The sequence below is a fragment of the Nyctereutes procyonoides genome, unplaced genomic scaffold (assembly GCF_905146905.1).
Source record: "Nyctereutes procyonoides isolate TBG_1078 unplaced genomic scaffold, NYPRO_anot_genome, whole genome shotgun sequence".
Classification (NCBI taxonomy): Eukaryota; Metazoa; Chordata; class Mammalia; order Carnivora; family Canidae; genus Nyctereutes; species Nyctereutes procyonoides.
The window spans coordinates 13389541-13407372 of NW_026575035.1; the positions used below are offsets into that span (position 1 = coordinate 13389541).

A 17832-nucleotide genomic window follows, 5' to 3' on the forward strand; every position below is an offset into this window, starting at 1 on the left:
GACCCAAACTTCGTAATGGAATGCAGCCAGAGAACAATGTCCGTGAGGCAGGTGCCTGAGCACTGATGACTTTCAGGTCAAGATCCACATAACTGCTACAATTTGCAATGCCATTTAATGTAAATAAATGGCAGCAGGTGTAGGAGATAGGCTAGATTTGAAGGAGCTGCCACAGGTGGGCTCTCCACAGATAAGAACTGTGTCTGAGGTTTGACAGACCTTACAATTATTTCTGACAGTGGGAAGAACAACTGCCCTTTGCCTAAACTCTTGTCACACTTTGTCTGAAGGTAAATGCTGACATGTTTGTGATAGCTCAGTTCATTTACCTTGGAAAGTACAAATAGCCCCCAATTATTCAACATGAGGCCTCTCTTCTGTTCTCCCTCCTACTGTCTAGCTTTTGACAGTTTCTGTATGAAGTAGCTCATGCATAAGAAGGCATTAAATTATATGTCCCTTTTACTGTTCACTAATAGCTTTGGTGAAAGGATTTTAGGCCAAAAAACTAGAACCATTGGCCAGAACAAAGAGTATGAACTAGCCATGTGTTATGGGTTGAATTGTGTCCTCCCAAAAAAAGATATGTTGGAGTCCTAACCCCCATTACTTCCGAATCTTCCATGTAAGAAGATACATGGAGGAAACAGCTATGTATAAGCCAAGTAGAGAAGCCCACATTAGATCCTTTCCTCAAGTCCTTAGAAAGAACCAACCTTGCCACAACCTGACCTTAAGCCTGTAGCTTCCAAAACTGTGAGACAGTACATTTTTGTTTTGTAAGCCACCCAGGTTTTGGTACTTTATAATGGTAGTCCCAAGAAACCATTACTGGGTTTAAATTCTTACCTAGGTGTTTCCTGCTCTTTGTACCACTATTGCTTGTGTATCCATCACTTTCCCCAGCAAGTTGCCTAGGGGAAGATAATCAGTGGGTGTGAGAGAGCCTTCTAGCCTCTGTCTGTGAAATTGCTAGACTCCAGTCTCCTTGTCTACCTCTTTGCTTCTTCAGTAGTCATTAAAGAGCTCTTGCTATTGTTTTTGGTGCTCATTTCTACTCTAGCCTGTGGTCTTAGTCATTACTATTGACCTAGCCAGTCCCAAGAATAAGAGGAACCTATATATCTCTGTCTGACCAACATTTATGAAACTTGTTTGACCACAGAACGATTTTGTCATATGACACATGGAGCATCTTTTGGGAATTACTACCCATAGTGCTTTTGATGTTCTGGGAAAAGATCAAGCTGACTTTTCAAGGAGGAATCAGTATTAGACACTGGAGTGGGAGACAGAGTTCTTGGAATTCCCTTAGGATGGACATTATAGTCATTAATCTAAAGCAGATAACATCAGACTAGATAAGTCTCTGTTGTGGGGGACTATCCTGTCCATTATAGGATATTTAGCAGTATCTTTAGCCTCTGCTCATTAGATGAGAGGAGCAGTTACTTCCCACTCATAATAACCTAAATGTGTCCAGGCATTGCCAGATGTGCCATTTGGGAGCAAAATTGCTCCTGGTTGAGAACCAGTAGTCTAAGGTTACTTTAAAAAGTTCACAAATTGACACTTATTTTCCATATTAAAAATACCAAGATGAGGCACTTGGGTAGCTCAGTTGGTTAAGTGTCTGCCTTCGGCTCAGGTCATGATCTCAGAGTCCTGGGATCAAGCCCTGAGTTTTTGGGCTCCCTTCCTAGGGGGAGTTGCTTCTCCCTCTCCTTCTTCCCTTCCTCCCTGCTTGTGCTCTCTCTCAAGTAAATAAAATCTTTTAAAAAAAAAGTACCAAGATAAAGAAGTAAAGATTGAATTGTGTGTTGGATAAGGTAGAAAGGATAAGGTAGAGGGATAAGGGATAAGGTAGAAAGGTAGGAATCATTTGCAAAGAGATGGGGAAAAGGGACACAAGACAAATCCAGGCACCATTTATTCTGAGATCTCTGTGAGTTTACTTGTATCCTAATAACTTTCCCATTTTTGCTGATTTTGTTATTGATTGGATATTTCTCCTTATGGCACATATCAGTAAAACTCTTAAGGCACAAAGAATCTGTGTGTTTTATTTTTATTTTTATTTTTTTTTAAATTAGAGAATGTTCAAAAGTGTGAACTTTTTTTAAAAATATTTTATTTATTTATTCATGAGAGAGAGAGAGAGAGAGAGAGAGAGAGAGAGAGAGAGAGAATGAATATGAATGAATGAATCCGGCTCCGAGCTGGGAGCCTGACACGGGTCTCCATCCCTCGTCTCCAGGATCACACCCCAGGCTGAAGGTGGCGCTAAGCCGCAAGGCCACCGGGGCTGCCCGAATCTGTGTGTTTTAGGCAACAAAAACAATTAGAGAGGTACACATATAAATAATCTATTTGGTAGAAGACTCTTGAACCAAAGCAAGCTCTGTTCTGCCTTAGGATCTTTACACAGGGTACTCATCTACCTGGAATGCATTTATCTTAAGATCTCAAACAATGCTTTCAAGGAAAGACATTTCCTGACCCTTTTCTCTAAAGTATTGCTCCCTGAGGCATAAATTTATTTTTTTAATTGAGGTGGTTAATTTTATTCCAATCAACGGACAAAGATTTTTTTGAATTTTATCTTATGGGTACTTTGTTGAAAATGTTCTTTATTGTGTGTATGGTAATTTGACCCACATTTCTAAAAAAGTATCATAAAGTCATGTATGAGGTGAAGAAAATCCTTTTAAACACATCTCGGAAAAATGTCAAGTGGATGATTTAGTAATTTATATATTGTTAACAGACTATAATACAATTTCTGGTTTGAGTCAAACGTATAAACATTTCACCATTAGTATATTTTTCGTAAATTAAGAATCAGGCATTAGATATAAAGCATTGTGTTTCTTAGAACCAGGCTCAGTGGTTTGTAAAAGTGATACACTTGTCAGTTTATGGTGTTTTTGTGTGTATCATTTTGCAACATTTTCATAGTAGTTGCACTGGCTGTTCAGTATAGGTATGTGACTTATCACAGTTGAATGGTAGCAGCATTTACCACTGGCTGCGAAGTGTTAAAACCTTACTTCCTTTCAGGTCCTTTTATCTTTTCCACTTTTAAATATTGTGTTTTTTTTTTTATTTTATAAATTAATTTTTATTGGTGTTCAATTTACCAACATACAGAATAACACCCAGTGCTCATCCCGTCAAGTGTCCCCCTCCGTGCCCGTCACCCATTCACCCCCACCCCCCGCCCTCCTCCCCTTCCACCACCCCTAGTTCGTTTCCCAGAGTTAGGAGTCTTTATGTTCTGTGTCCCTTTCTGATATCTCCCACACATTTCTTCTCCCTTCCCTTATATTCCCCTTCACTATTATTCATATTCCCCTGAGTATCATTATTATCATTTTTATTTTAAATAGCAAATATAATTTAGAAAACTTGTGAGAAGGGTAATCTATTCTTTTGCTCATATTTCTGCACATTCTGTTGTTCCTTCTTCCTTCCCGATGCTACAAGTCTCCTTTTATCATTTCCTTTCTGTTTTAAGAACCTGCTTTAGCCATTCTTAAGGGTGGGTCTTCCAGCAACAATTTTTTTTTTTTTTAGTTTTTTTTTCATCTAAGAACGCCCTTATTTCCCTTTTATTCTTGAAGGATAGTTTTTCCAGATATAAATTCATGGTTGACAGTTCTTTTTCTTTCAGCCCTTGAAAAATGAAAAAAAAGCTTCCTTCTTGCTTCTGTGGTTTTCAATGAGAAATCTGAGAGATCTGCTGCCATTTGAATTGATGTCCTCTATGGGTAATATTTCCTTTGCTGCTGCTTTTGACTTTGTCTCAGTTTTCAAAGGTTTAATTATGATGTGTCTTGGTATAGATTTCTTTGTGCTTATCTTATTTAAGATTCACTCAAATATTGGGTCTTTCGTTGTTGTCCCACAGATTCCTGAAACTGTTTTTGTTTTTGTTTTGTTTTGTTTTGCTTTTTACTTTCTTCTCCATTGTTCATATTGGGTAATTTAGGTATTCTTAAGTTCAATGATTCTGTCCTGTTATCTCTACTTTGCTAACTGAATCCATCCAGTCAGATTTAAAAATTTTGTTTTTTTATGTTTATTAGTTTTATAATTGCCATTTGGTTCTTTCCTATAACTTCTAGTTCCTTGCTGAGATTTTATATTTTTCATTGTTTAAAGAGCTTTTTTAATTGCTTGCTGAAGCATATTTATGATGGCTTCTTTAAAATCCTTTAAAGTCAGATAATTCCAACATCTGATTCATCTAGGTGTTGGTGTCAGTTGATTGTTTTTTTTTTCTTTTAAGTTGTGACTTTCTTGTTTCTTGGTGTGTTGCGTTGTGTCCTGAATATCTTGGTTATCACATCAGGAGACTCTGGATTTTATTTGATTTTGGTAGGTACTCACCCTTTTTAGGTTTAGTATTTAAGTCCTGGGCTACTTTTGTAGGCTGTGGTTTCAATGACAATTTGATTTTCAGAGCCTTTGTTGTACTATTTTGGTCTGCTTGGTGCCCTTGCAGTTTTAACAGATTCCTGCTGATGCTGCCTTGGTGGGTAGAAAGAGCTTCCCCAGACTGTCTGGATTCCTGTTAAGTAAGGATGAAGAGTACTTGTGTCAGAATCCTGCCTCCTAACTGCCTGTCTAGTATCCTTCAGAGAGAGTTGTCTTAGGCCCACAGGGAAGAAGGAAAGTCCTGGCCACTTAATGGCAGCATCGTTCCAGATAGATTCTTCTTGTTGGTTCTATAGGTTTGCTCAACCCAGAAATTTTGTATTGTAACATCCTGATTATTTCCTTCATAGCACTTGTTATCTGAAATTATATTTATTTATTATTTTGCTTTTTCAATGTTTGTTTCAAGAGTAGAAAAGAAGATGGTGACAGCTATATGGAAAAGGGAGAGCATACTGAATTCTTAGAATATATTATCTATCTGGAAAATAGGGCTGAGAGTTTTAAAAATATTTATTCTTAATATATTTTATTTTTTTTTGAGCTGGGAGTTGAATTTCTATTCTATTTGTTGATAAGTTCAACAATTTTTTTGTCTGTATATCATTCATTTTTAAAAATATTTTGTTTAAATTCAATTTGCTAACATACAATATAACATCCAGTGTTCATCTCATCATATTCCCTCCTTAATGCCCATCACCCAGTTACCCCACTTCCCCCAACTTCCCCTTCTGCAATCCTTTGCCTTAGTTCAACAAATATTTATTGAGTACCTATTAGGTACCAAGCACTGTGCTGGGGATTTAAAGGTAAGAAAACAGATCTGTGCCCTGCTGGGCACCACAGTCTATGTAGGAAGACAGGATCTGAACAAGAAATGCCAATGTAATATAGGTTATAAAGGAGAAGTGCAAATTATGGGGCAGCAGATCTCATCAGGCTCCTGGAGGGTGGAGAGGGGGCTCCAGCCTTTCACATATGCATAGCTTTGTGTAAATGTTTGCCAAGAGAGTGAATGTTTGGGCCCCAAACTGGAATACTGGAAACTCCATATTCTTAGAATCTTCACTAATTCTGTTTGAACACTTTTTAGGTGTCATTGTTTTCCAAGCCCTGGCTTCTTTAATCCTCACAGCAGCCCTTCATCAGGGGTTTTCTTATTGTCATTTTCCTATTTTACAAACAAGGAAACTGGGGCTCAGACTGCAGATCACTTAAATGGTAAGAAGTGGAGCCCAGATGGCTGCCTCCAGGCTCATGCTCTTAAGCCACACCACCTCCCCTGGGAGGAGAGCCCATCTCCACCTCTCCTCAGCGCTTAGCTCAGCTTACCCCTGCCTTGCTGGTGCTCTGGTTGCTTTTGTTGCCTTTCTGTACGTTCATTTGTACAGTGATAGTGACATGAACAGGTTCTCCTGACCCAGGATGATTTTGGTGGATAACCAAATGCTGTTTAGTCAATGCTAGGATCAAGGAAGATCCCCTTCTTTGGGAACTGAGCCCTGGCTCATGGTCCATATGAACTGTCTGATGGTCTTTACCCCACCAATGTCCATGGGCATAGAGTTAGTACTGGATGTTCACAATCTGGTGAGCTATTCATTTCACTGATGGCTGCTCTCTTCCTTCCTCAGGTTCTCAGGTTCATCAACAAGATAAATGTTCCAAAAGAGAGATTTCTTGATATAGCGATTAAGAGGGCAGACTTGGGAGCCAGATAGCTTGGGCTCAAATCCTGGCTCTGCCACTTACTGGTGATGTGACTCTCTTGGTCTTGTGACTATATAGTTCATCTGTAGGTGAGTCCATGTGGTTCTGTGGCACGTGTGAGTCCATGTGGTTCTGTGGAAAGTGAAAGGGCCATTTCAACACTAAAAAACCACCTATAGCTGTTTTTTACAGAACACTTACCATGTGCCAGGCACAGGCTAAGTACTTTATATCATTGTCTCATTTTATCTGCATAATCATCCTAGGTATGTGACATACTGCATTTTTCAAAGATAATTACCCAATATTTTCCATTCCTTATGCTGTTTTTGAAATGTGGTATTGATAGTCTTTCCATAGAGTGATGAGGCTTATATCCCTTCTCCTTGAAATTGGGTGAACTTTTGAGACTGCCTTGACCAGTAGAGTACAGCAAAAAGTGATACTTTGTGACATCCAAAATTTAGGTCATAAAAATGCCATGTGTTTTTTAAAAAAGCCATATACTTACTTTGCTCTCTTGGGTCACTCGTTCTTGAAACCTGGCCACTTCATTGTGAGGAAGCCCAAGCCACATGCTAAGGCCATGTGTAAGATATTCCAGCTGACATCCCAGATTTTACCCCATGAAAACTCCAGCATTGATAGCCAGATCTGTGGGTGACTATAGTATTTCTATACATTTATTGGGTTCCTCTTCTAATCTAGACACCAAGTTATATATGGCCTGTAAATTCAAATGAATAAACTGTAGCTTTTGTTCCCAGGAGGCCTTTGATCTAGGTGAAGGGGTAGCCTATTTATCTCTATATTCCTGTGTGTTCTCCAACACTGGCAAAGACTTAGAGGTTGCTATATGAGACATTGAGAAGATTTTCTGGTCTCAGGCAGTCTGTCCTACCTCCTTAACTTTGAATTTATCCAAAGATAATCAAAGTAAAATAGGAGTAGCTGGCTATTTTCATATTTAAGCAGGGGTTCCTCCTGTATGACTACTCTGAAAAGGAGTTCTAAAGACCTTAAGACCTTTTACTTGAGTGGAAGAAATGTAGTTGATTAGTATATCCAGTATCTATTAGGGAAGAAGATGGGTAGATTCTTTACTCTCTGCTGTATTTTCACAAATATTTGTTGGGGAGCAATCATATATATTAGACTAGAGATACAGAAGTAAGACAAGATCCTCACTCAGAGTCTATTGTGGCAGGAGAGGTGAAAAGTCTTACAAGATCGTAAGATGGTAAAAAAAAAAAAAAAAAAAAAAAAAAAAAAAAAAAAAGTAAGATGGTCACTCCAGTGGTGGTAGGGATAGGTGTTGGGGAAAGACAGAGGAAGAAGCTCCTCCATCTGTAGTGGAGTCAGGAAAGGCTTTCCAGGGGAGCTAGGCTTTGAGCTGGCCATGAAGACTGACAGCTTCCCAGATGTCCAATGAGGAGGAGGGTAGCCTCTGAGAGGCTGGAGGAAGGGGGAGCCTGTGTAAATAGTTGAGGAGGCATGATATGTTTGAAGATCTACAAGAAATTTAGTATTGTTGGTTAAAAAAAAAAAAAAAAGGAAGAGAGCCAAGAGGTGGAAAAATAAGTGAAAAGTGAAATCTAGGACCAGAATGTGAAGGGTCTGCTGTGTAGGTGCAGGCATTTGTCTTTTATGGTTTGGTGTGCTGTTTCTAGCTGCAGTTAGAATGATCTGGGAGCCTTTTAGAAAAGACCAATGTCTGGTCTCAGTTCCAGAGATTCTTATTCAATAGGTATGGAGTGAGGCCTAAATATCAGTGTTATTTTCAAACTTTTTATTGTAATGAATTATACATGTGTGTCTCCATTATGGTGTTTTCCCCACCCCCCATATATCTCTTTTGTGCATTATTCTCCTAAGTGTCTTTATTTTGACCCTGATTCCCTAACTCTTGCTTGGGTTTCCTGACTCAAATTTAGTATCACTTATTTCAGAAAGTCTCCCTGATCTTTCCTGGCTGAGTTATGAATCCTTTTCTGTAATTCGATAGCACCTCATATATAATTTTCAATGAGATTGGTATCCAGTTGGCTTAGTTTGGTCTTGGACATAATACCATAACTGAATTATTACATCCAGACTGAATCCAATGGGGGAGGCAAAATTGGGTGCTAATATCAGAAGCATGGTAGGTACTGGGCATCAAAATAGCAAATATTCTTTTCAGTACTATATAAACCTGTATTGTTCCTGAAAATATTTAAAGTGGTTGTCTCTACTGGACTGGGAGTTTCTGAAGGGTAGTTACTATGTGGTATTGATCTTTGAATACTTAGCTTTGAGTCAGTTTCCTGGCTCACTAATGTTCCATGAATGGCTCCTGTTTTCAAATTTAAAAATATAGTTTATTCTGAAGTCTGCTGTGAATATCATTCATCCTTTCTAAAGTGTTTCCACTTTATTCTGTCAAGCCCCCAGGTCTTCACGGATGGGGGAAAAATTTGCACAATGGCTTTTGAAATTATCATCAACAAGAAGACATCTTTGAGAATTTTATTAGCTCCTTTCCCTTCAGTCTCCTGAGGAATGTAAGGGTCAGTGATAGAGAGGCAGGCAGGCTGAGCAGCTGGGATCCAAACCCACTAATTCCATGGACAAGTGCCCTCTGTCTCTGCCAAAATTCAGGTTGATGATAAAGGAGGGAAGTAGACATTCCTGGACTCAGATTGAGAGTTGCCCAACTCATATTGCATTGATTGGGTTGACAGGCACTGTGGAAGTAGAAAATGTTGTTTTGCTTCAGCCTTATCTGTTGAACATTCTCTAAGGATTTCTTTTAACTTACACTTAAAAATTGGAGGGAGAAAGAAGCTGATAGGCAAGGAAGTTTACATTTAATTGCTAGTTTGTAAGCAAGTTTCCTAAGTGCTACTTCATTTCAAAGTTGTCATTTAATGGGTATTACAGTGTTTCTCTGGGAAAAGGAATGTGTTTCACTGAACTCACTACTCCTTCAGGAGCAGACTTGGATTTAGTTTTATGAACAGTAATGATTTTTTCATAAGGTGTACTTTGTTTCCACACCGGGTAGTGTGATTCATAAAATCAAAGTTCTTACGCTCTCATTATCCTTTCCAGGAATAAACTCTATTTCCTACAGCTATAATTCCCATTGTAAACCAGCTAGGTCTTTGTGTAATTGATTGTTATCTTGTGTAGCCACATGAAATGTCACAACATGCTTTAGATGAGAGATGAAAGAGAAGGAAGAGGAGGAGGAGAGAATAGATGTCAGACTAGCACCTGGTGGGGCTGAATCTCTTCCTGCTTCTCAAAGAGAATGTCTCCAATACCCAGATATGGTGAAGAAGATGAAACAGATGATTGAACTTTTTTTACTAAACTGACCATCTCCACAGAAGTTTGCTCTGAGTGATCAAAGCAGTCTTTCCAGTGCTGAAGAATGAAGGGTTTATCTCAGAACTGTTCTCTCCATTCCTTCTCCCTCCCTCATTGGTCAAAACTTATCTGGGCAGATTGAATTGCTGGAATACTTATTTAACCCATTAGAAATGATGCTGTAGGGGCCTACCTGACATTCATTCTTCATGCACCCTCTTGCGCATGGTGCATGAAGCATATACCTTTATTTTCCCTTGGAGTAATGGTTGGGGGAGCAGGTGACCAAGAATCCAGCTTACCTACATTTCTCTCATTTGAGACCTCACAGCTGGCTTACTGGAAAGAGTCCAAATCCTTTGGCATGGGATACAAATAGGCAGCAAAATAAAAAGATATTTTGGGAATAATAATTTGGCAGCAGAAACCAAAAGCAGGGAGTAAATTAGCAGTCAATTAGAACAGTTTGGCAGGATATGGGCCTCAACCAGGAAGACATTGTGCCAGAACTATTATTTATTATTTAGAGAGATTTGTCCAAAGAATATACATATACTGAGAGCCTAATAGGAACTCGGCCCTGTGCTAAGTGCTTCACATATATTATCTCACATATGGCAAAAGTAATTCCCTCTCTAACAGAACTCATACTTTTTTGCTGTGGCACTTTTTACAGTCAGAAACTATATATTTATTTGTGTGGTTAGTTGTTTTAATGTTGGATTCCACCCACTAAGTTTCCATCTATATGCGTGTCGTATAGGATATGCTTGAAAGCTTATTAAATGAGTAAATGACTATATCTTGGTTACCACTCATGCAACCTAGATTCAGGAAAAGAAACTTCATAGAAATCTAGGAAAACTGGATAAGCAGTATGCAGAAAGGGGCTAAGTTCCCAGAGGTAGCTCTAGGAACCCCTACAACTTGACTACTAGAGAACTTGTCCATTAACATGACAGCTCCTAATGCTTCTGTACTAGAGCTTTCAGTTTAAATTCTTGAGGGATTCTGATGGGCCTGGCTTGGGTCAGGTGTCCACTCATGATCCAGTCAGCTATGATCAAAAAGGCAAAGTAATATAGTAGGTACATGTTTATAGGATTCTTCCAGGGTGTGGGTGTGTAGGCAGTTCTCAGAGGAAGAGAGTTACTGAGGGCTGTGAAGGTAACTTAAGTGGTATTTACTATCATATAGGACTGGAAGGAAGAATATGACAGCAATGTATAGAGATATTTTAAAAAGATATGTATTGTGGCACTATGTCTGAATTCCACAGTTCCAGTCCTAGACTCAATACTTATTGAGTGATCCTGGGCAAATTACTTAATCTGTCAGTCCTTCATTGTCCTTATCTGCAAAAGAGGATTATGATAGTTTTAGCCACTTATACTCGTTATGAGTTTTATTTTTTTTAATTTTTTTAAATTTTATTTATTTATGATAGGCACACAGTGAGAGAGAGAGAGAGAGAGAGAGAGAGAGAGAGAGAGAGAGAGAGGCAGAGACACAGGCAGAGGGAGAAGCAGGCTCCATGCACCGGGAGCCCGACGTGGGATTCGATCTCGGGTCTCCAGGATCGCGCCCTGGGCCAAAGGCAGGCGCTAAACCACTGCGCCACCCAGGGATCCCTCATTATGAGTTTTAAAAGAGATAGTGCATGTAAAACATCTAATAGTGCCTGGCATTGTGGGCACTCAGTACATGTTAGCTAGCATCATTCTTACAATGGAAACTGGAAGTTCTATTTAGAATATTTTTATTTCTCTTAGTGAAATAAAGAATTCCATCAGGACTCTTCTAGGATAGTTAATTTTTGGGAGAAAATACGGCTTAATGTGATGAAGAATTTCAAATTTGGAGAAAGATGATTTTAACAAGCCCAGAATGTTCATCAGTTTATTAAAACACCAAAGTAGATTTAACATCAGTCTCCACACAGGTCCTTAAAAAAATCAGTTTTTCCTTCCTTGCTGGTTGTACTGGCAGTGGAGGACAGAGATTGCAATTCAAAAACATTACCTCTTCACCCAGACCCAATATTGAAGGGCAGGACCCATAGGCCTATGCTAGTAGGGAAGTGATGAGTTACCTATTTGACTATTCAGATCTCTTGACCTAATCGTAGACTAATGCTTTAAGTTCAAGGTGAAAATCGAGTCATCTGTAGCTGTTGTAGCAAGCAGAACAGACATTTGGATATGCTTATGGATCTATTTGAATTAAAGATCACTGATTTTATTTCTTCACATTTAGCAACATATTATAACCTGAAATACAGATCACAAATGTCAACTGGCACTTCTCAAAGCCTAATGAGTTCTTTTGTGAAACGTCACAGGAGCAGTAAGGAACAGCTTGGAGAAAGGCCCTTTGAAAACTGTGAAATGATTGTACTATCAAATATGTGGTTTTCTTTCAATTTAATCATGTTCCCCTCGGGGTTCCTTAAGGTCTGTGTTCTTGCTTTATATGCTGGGGAATTTATTGATAACAAAGTCCATTTTAGGTCAATTTAAGGAAGGAAGATTATAACTATAATAATTTATTTGGGATTCTGATTGTCTTTTGATTCTATTATTTCCTTTGGTTGTCATCAGGTCATTTATCATTTAAATGCAGGTAAATTGTAGGTTGAGCATTAAGGTGAAGGGTTCTCTTTTAAAAACAGTTCCCTGGGATCCCTGGGTGGCGCAGCGGTTTGGCGCCTGCCTTTGGCCCAGGGTGCGATCCTGGAGACCCGGGATCGAATCCCACATCAGGCTCCCGGTGCATGGAGCCTGCTTCTCCCTCTGCCTATGTCTCTGCTTCTCTCTCTCTCTGTGTGTGACTATCATAAATAAATAAAAATTAAAAAATTAAAATAAATTTAAAAACAGTTCCCTTGGTAGGGGTTGAGCTACAATTGGTGATGGGTATTAAAGAGAGCACTTGTGATGATCCCTGGGTGTTGTGTGTAAGTCACGAATCACTGAATTCTACTCCAGAAACCAATATTGCACTGTATGTTCATAATTAAATTTAAATAAATAAATACATACCTATGTACATACATACATACGTTTCACTTGGTTTCAGAGAATCTTAGCACTGGAAAGCAAATTTAGAGATGGCTGGCCTACACCCTATGTATTATAGAGAGAAAACTAGAGGCCTGAGAAGTCACATGATTAATTCAAATTACTCATCTGTACAGGGTAAGTGATGGACTCTGGATTAAAAGATGAAAAGTTCTCTCCACTGAATATCATGATCAAAAAAGAAGTGATACATCCTATAGAAAAATTGGTTACTGTGAGGATTATTTTGTTTCACACTTTGTGGCTTTAATATTGTTCAGACAGTTCAACTTTTTGTATTTGTTTTCCAAAGTGCTTAGAGCTGTCACTAGTACACTTCAGATAGGAAGTTCTAGATACTTCTGCCAGGTGCAATTTCATGTATTAACTTTTGTGGCTCAGATATGGCGTTGGCTAACTTAATGATTCCCATATGCTGGTTTAAACCAAAAGACTCAGGATTAGTTATTGGATTGACCAATATAATTATATTTGGTTACTTCCATTTAATGGATGAGAGTAAAATACACTGTATTTATTCATTACATGTTTTGCTTATTTAACTACAATATAAATAAAGCCCTCCAGCTCAAATGTAATATGAAAAGGCAAGTGAATTGATGTATGCCCTTATTTTCTTTTTAAAATAAATTTATTTTTTATTGGTGTTCAATTTACCAACATACAGAATAACACCCAGTGCTCATCCCGTCAAGTGCCCCCTTCAGTGCCCATCACCCATTCACCCCCACCCCCCGCCCTCCTCCCCTTCCACCACCCCTAGTTCGTTTCCCAGAGTTAGGAGTCTTTATGTTCTGTCTCCCTTTCTTTCTTTTTTTTTTTTTTATAAATTAATTTTTATTGGTGTTCAATTTACCAACATACAGAATAACACCCAGTTCCCTTTCTGATATTTCACACACATTTCTTCTCCCTTCCCTTATGTTCCCTTTCACTATTATTTATATTCCCCAAATGAATGAGAACATACAATGTTTGTCCTTCTCCGACTGACTTACTTCACTCAGCATAATACCTTCCAGTTCCATCCATGTTGAAGATGTATGCCCTTATTAAGGTGGTAATCTTTTAAACATTGGGAAAAGCTAAAAAGCAACTTTGCCAATAGGTCTTGCTTGCCTCACTTCCCCATTTCATATAAGAATTTTACTTGTGGAATATTCTGACCCTATAAAAAATATTTAGTTTTTCTTTTTTATTGTAAAATATACTATATACACAGAAAAGTGTATGCAAGGCAATGTAGGAAATGTTGGGGTTCAGAGCTAACAGCTAAGAAAGAATTCTTGAGATGTCTTTAGTACAAAAAAGATGTTTTTTAAAAATATTTATTTATTCATGAGAGAGAGAGAGAGATTGGCAGAAGCAGGCTCCCCAAGGGGGAGTCCAATGTAGGACTTGATCCCAGATCCCCAGGATCACGCCTGAGCAAAGGCAAGATGATCAACCACTGAGCCACCCAGAAGTCCCAAAAAAGATGGTTTTATTAAGGCATGGGGACAGAATCTGTGGGCAGAAAGAGCTACACTAGGGTCATAAGGAGTGACCAATCATATAATTTCAAGTTGGGAGGGTGTTAAGGATAGAGTTAGTCTCTAAGGATTTTCAGAAGCAAGGTTTCCAGGTCCTTGAGGGAGTTAGCTGTTGTTAGGTAAAGGTCATTTATTACTGTCTAATAAAACCCTAGTCATGAAACTCTTCACATGTATATTGGTGGGCCATATGCTTAGGGATGATGCTTGGGGGGCAGTGTATATAGATAAAGGAAGTTTCCAAAGGAAATTTTATATGTTAAAGTAGACGGTGGGGGCTAAGATTACCTTTTGCCCTCAGCAAAGTATTAACATCAAGGCAGCTGAGTTCCTAGAGGATGTCACTCTGCCTATTTCAAGGACTAGTCAATGGGCTGTGAGCAGTAAGGAAATGTTAATTTTTCTTTTGCCTTTGTTTCCCACATCACAAACTTATATGCATATTTTAAATATTTGTTGTAATAAATATTTTTGGCTTTTCCTTATAATATCACCACCTGTTTGTATTCCTCAACAAAAAAAGAAGTATTAAAAACTTTATGTTTTATAAAATGGGATCATGCAGTGAATATTCTTTCATTTAATACTACATTATGGATGCCATCTTTCCTTCTACACTATTAGTGGAATTCACTCACATTGTTGCAGGAAATTGTAGTTTAAAAATGTTTGTTGTTCTATATGTGGGCTAATTGAATTTAAAGAAAAAAATTTAAACAATGTTTCTATATAGTGTTGCAGTTATGTAACTCTTCTACAATATATTTACCCATTTTACTGAGAATGGGTATTTAGGTTGCTTCCAGTTTGGGGCCATTATGAATGATATATTAAAATTAAACCTGTATATATCTTCTGTTGAACATGTACAAGAATTTCTAAGGGTTTATGCCAAGGAGAAAATAGCTGGGTTATGGTGGATGCTCATCATTGTACTGATATATAATAATGACTATAAATGCTCTAACTAAAGTACAGTCTATCTTCATTATTTGCAGATTCTGCATTTATGAGTTCTCCTTGATAGAATTTATTTTGACTCCAACATCAATACTTATGCTGCTTTCATGGTTAACTACAGACAGGTGCAGAGTGACAAAATATTTGACTTGCCAATGTGCACATTCCCAGCGGAAGTTGAATCAGGTGACACTCTGCCTTATTTTTTCACCTTACTGTGAACAAGTGTCCTTTATATGTCTATTAGTGCCACGTCTTTTATATTTTTGTGGTTTTTTTTTGTTGATTTCACTGTTTAAAATGAGCCCCAGGTGTAGTAATGAAGTGCTGTCTAGTGTTCCTAAGCACAAGAAAACTATGATTTGCCTTGTGGAGAATATATGTATTTTAAATGTTTCCTTTAGGTGTAAGTTATAGTGCTATCAGCCCTGAATTCAATGTTGATAAATCCACAACATATATTAAATAAGGTGTCTTTAAACAGAAGCACACATAAAACAAGTTTATGGCTATTGACTGGCTGATGAAAACATTGTGACTAGAAACTTGGAGGAAACTAACCCTTTCTTTCTCCCAAGAGCAGTGGTTCAATATTTGCTAATTCAGTGTTTGTGGCAACTTTATAAATAGAACATAACTACTCCCGATAATGAGAATCAACTGTATGTAGCTGGATATATTTCCACTTCTAGCAGCAATGGATGAAAGTTCCCAATGAGCCACATTCTTGAAAACATTTCTTAATGTCAGATTTTTAAAAATTTTGCCAATCCAGTACACGTGCAATAATATTCCATATATATGTTGTGATAATTTTTCCCAATCTGTGACTTGCCTGTTCATTTTATTAATAGTGTGTGTGATTCTCTGCCTTTTCCTTCTCCTTTTAGAAAATAGAGAGTATAGAAATCAGAGGCCATGCATGATGCACTTCCTGTAGGTTTCTGTACTCCTTCAAAGTAAAGTTTTTTTCTTACAAGTCACAAATTCACTATATAGGCAATAAATTCAGATGTTAAAGTTATACTCATCTATAGCCTCAGAGGTTTTGGTTTTTGTTTTAATATGAGGTAGTCATGGACCATTTTTGGACTCCTCTCTCTCCATGAATTTGATCACTTTATTCATAGATGATGTTTCAAACTTGTCAGTAGCACCTGTGCTTTCAGTTATTTCTATGACCAATCAACTAGGTAGTAATTGAAATCCTTCTGTGTATCCTGTGCTAGGTGACATGGGGGCAGGCAAAAGATGTACAGGATATGGATTCTGTCTGCCATAATCATACAGCATACTTGGGCAGACAGGACCTAGATGCCTGCAAGATAGCATAGAATATCAAAGTGCATAGTACTGCCACTTAGAGGAGAATTTAGATTTAAAAATATGTCAACTGTGTTACACAGTAAGTATACAATAAGTTAAAAAAGGTAGATTCTCTTTAGGTATATCTCAGTCCAGTTTTTCTGAGAAATGTCTTTAGGGTACATTTTTATATGTAGCCATGATTATAATTTATAAGCAGTTTCGTTTCTTTCGTTTTCCTTAACATAAACATTTTCCATTCCCCCCCCCCAAAAAAGGAGATTCCTCATTCCTTATTTGGAGGTTGCATTATCCCTCTTTTTTTCTCCAGCTTTTATTTGAAAGTATATATTTATGTATTTATTTGTGCTCTTACTGATATTTTGTCTGTCTACCCATTAGGGATATAAGTTTCCTGAGCGGCTCAGGTTTATTATGAGGAGAATACTTTGTAAAGGAATAGGTACACACTGTAGGATAAATGATAAATGAGAGGGGTGCTCTGTGTGTTACTCGAACACAGGAGAGCCTGTGGCTTGGCCTCAGAGTGTAGAACTTCCTAGAAGAGCTCACATTGGTCTTATGTGAGAAAACCTCAAGAATACATTTCCAAAAGTGGGTAGATGGATCAAAAGGAGTGTACATTTAACATTTTGTTAAGTATTGCTAAATTGCTACATTGTGTTTTGAAGAGTGAGTGGGAGTTTATCTGGCAGAGAAGGGTACAAGAAGGATGCTATTTTAGGCACAGGAACAGCAGGAGCAAAGACATGGCATGTACAAATGATTGTGGAGTTTGGTGGAATGCATGATGGGGAAGGGCCAGACACAGAACTGTAAAAGAATTTAGGGCCAAGTTAAGAATTAGGTAGGCTAACGGGCGCAGAGGGAGATCTCTCAGTGCAAGTAATCCGCATCAAACTTTAAAATGTAGATAAGATGTAAGGTAAAGATGATAGGGTCATAAATTCATCTCTGTGGACTGTATCTTCCCTCCCTCCTTCCCTTTCCTTTCCTTATTTCCTGCATGCCTGCCTTACTTCCTATACCATTTACTCAATACCTATTCCACACTAGTCACTGATCTAGACATTGAAGACAACAAGGCAAAGTTCTGCTCTCATGGAGCTTGCATTCTAGTGGAGGAGATACATAATGAACAAGTGAAAGAAGGAGAAGAAAGAAGGACAGAAATCCAGATGATGCAAGGAGGGAAATTGTTAAGTGAAGGAAGAGTGCTTGGTGAGAGGGAGGTGGTTCAGACAACTGGAGCACAGTTGCTTCATTTACCTCCTGCCACAGCCCTGCATTGCTCTGCCCAAGTTGGTTGTAGCCTCACTGATACCACAGCATGTGATTTCTCTCCTCTCTGAACTCACCTTCTGATTTTGTGATACTCATCTCTTGCTGCCTTCTACTTTAAGTTTTCATCTCTCCTGTTCCTTGTA

The 17832-nt window shown here is 38.2% G+C and overlaps 1 protein-coding gene across 5 annotated transcripts in view; it reads left to right on the plus strand.

Annotated features, from left to right (window-relative positions):
* CRH (corticotropin releasing hormone) overlaps positions 1–17832 on the plus strand; it is a 184212-nt gene that overhangs the window by 60094 nt on the left and 106286 nt on the right. The window contains exon 2 of one of the 5 annotated variants that reach the window (XM_055318254.1): positions 15118–15265. The exons of the other annotated variants lie outside the window; for them this stretch is intronic. The gene's annotated coding sequence lies outside the window, so the exon portion shown is untranslated. The remainder of the gene's footprint in view (positions 1–15117; positions 15266–17832) is intronic. 5 annotated transcript variants of the gene reach the window in all.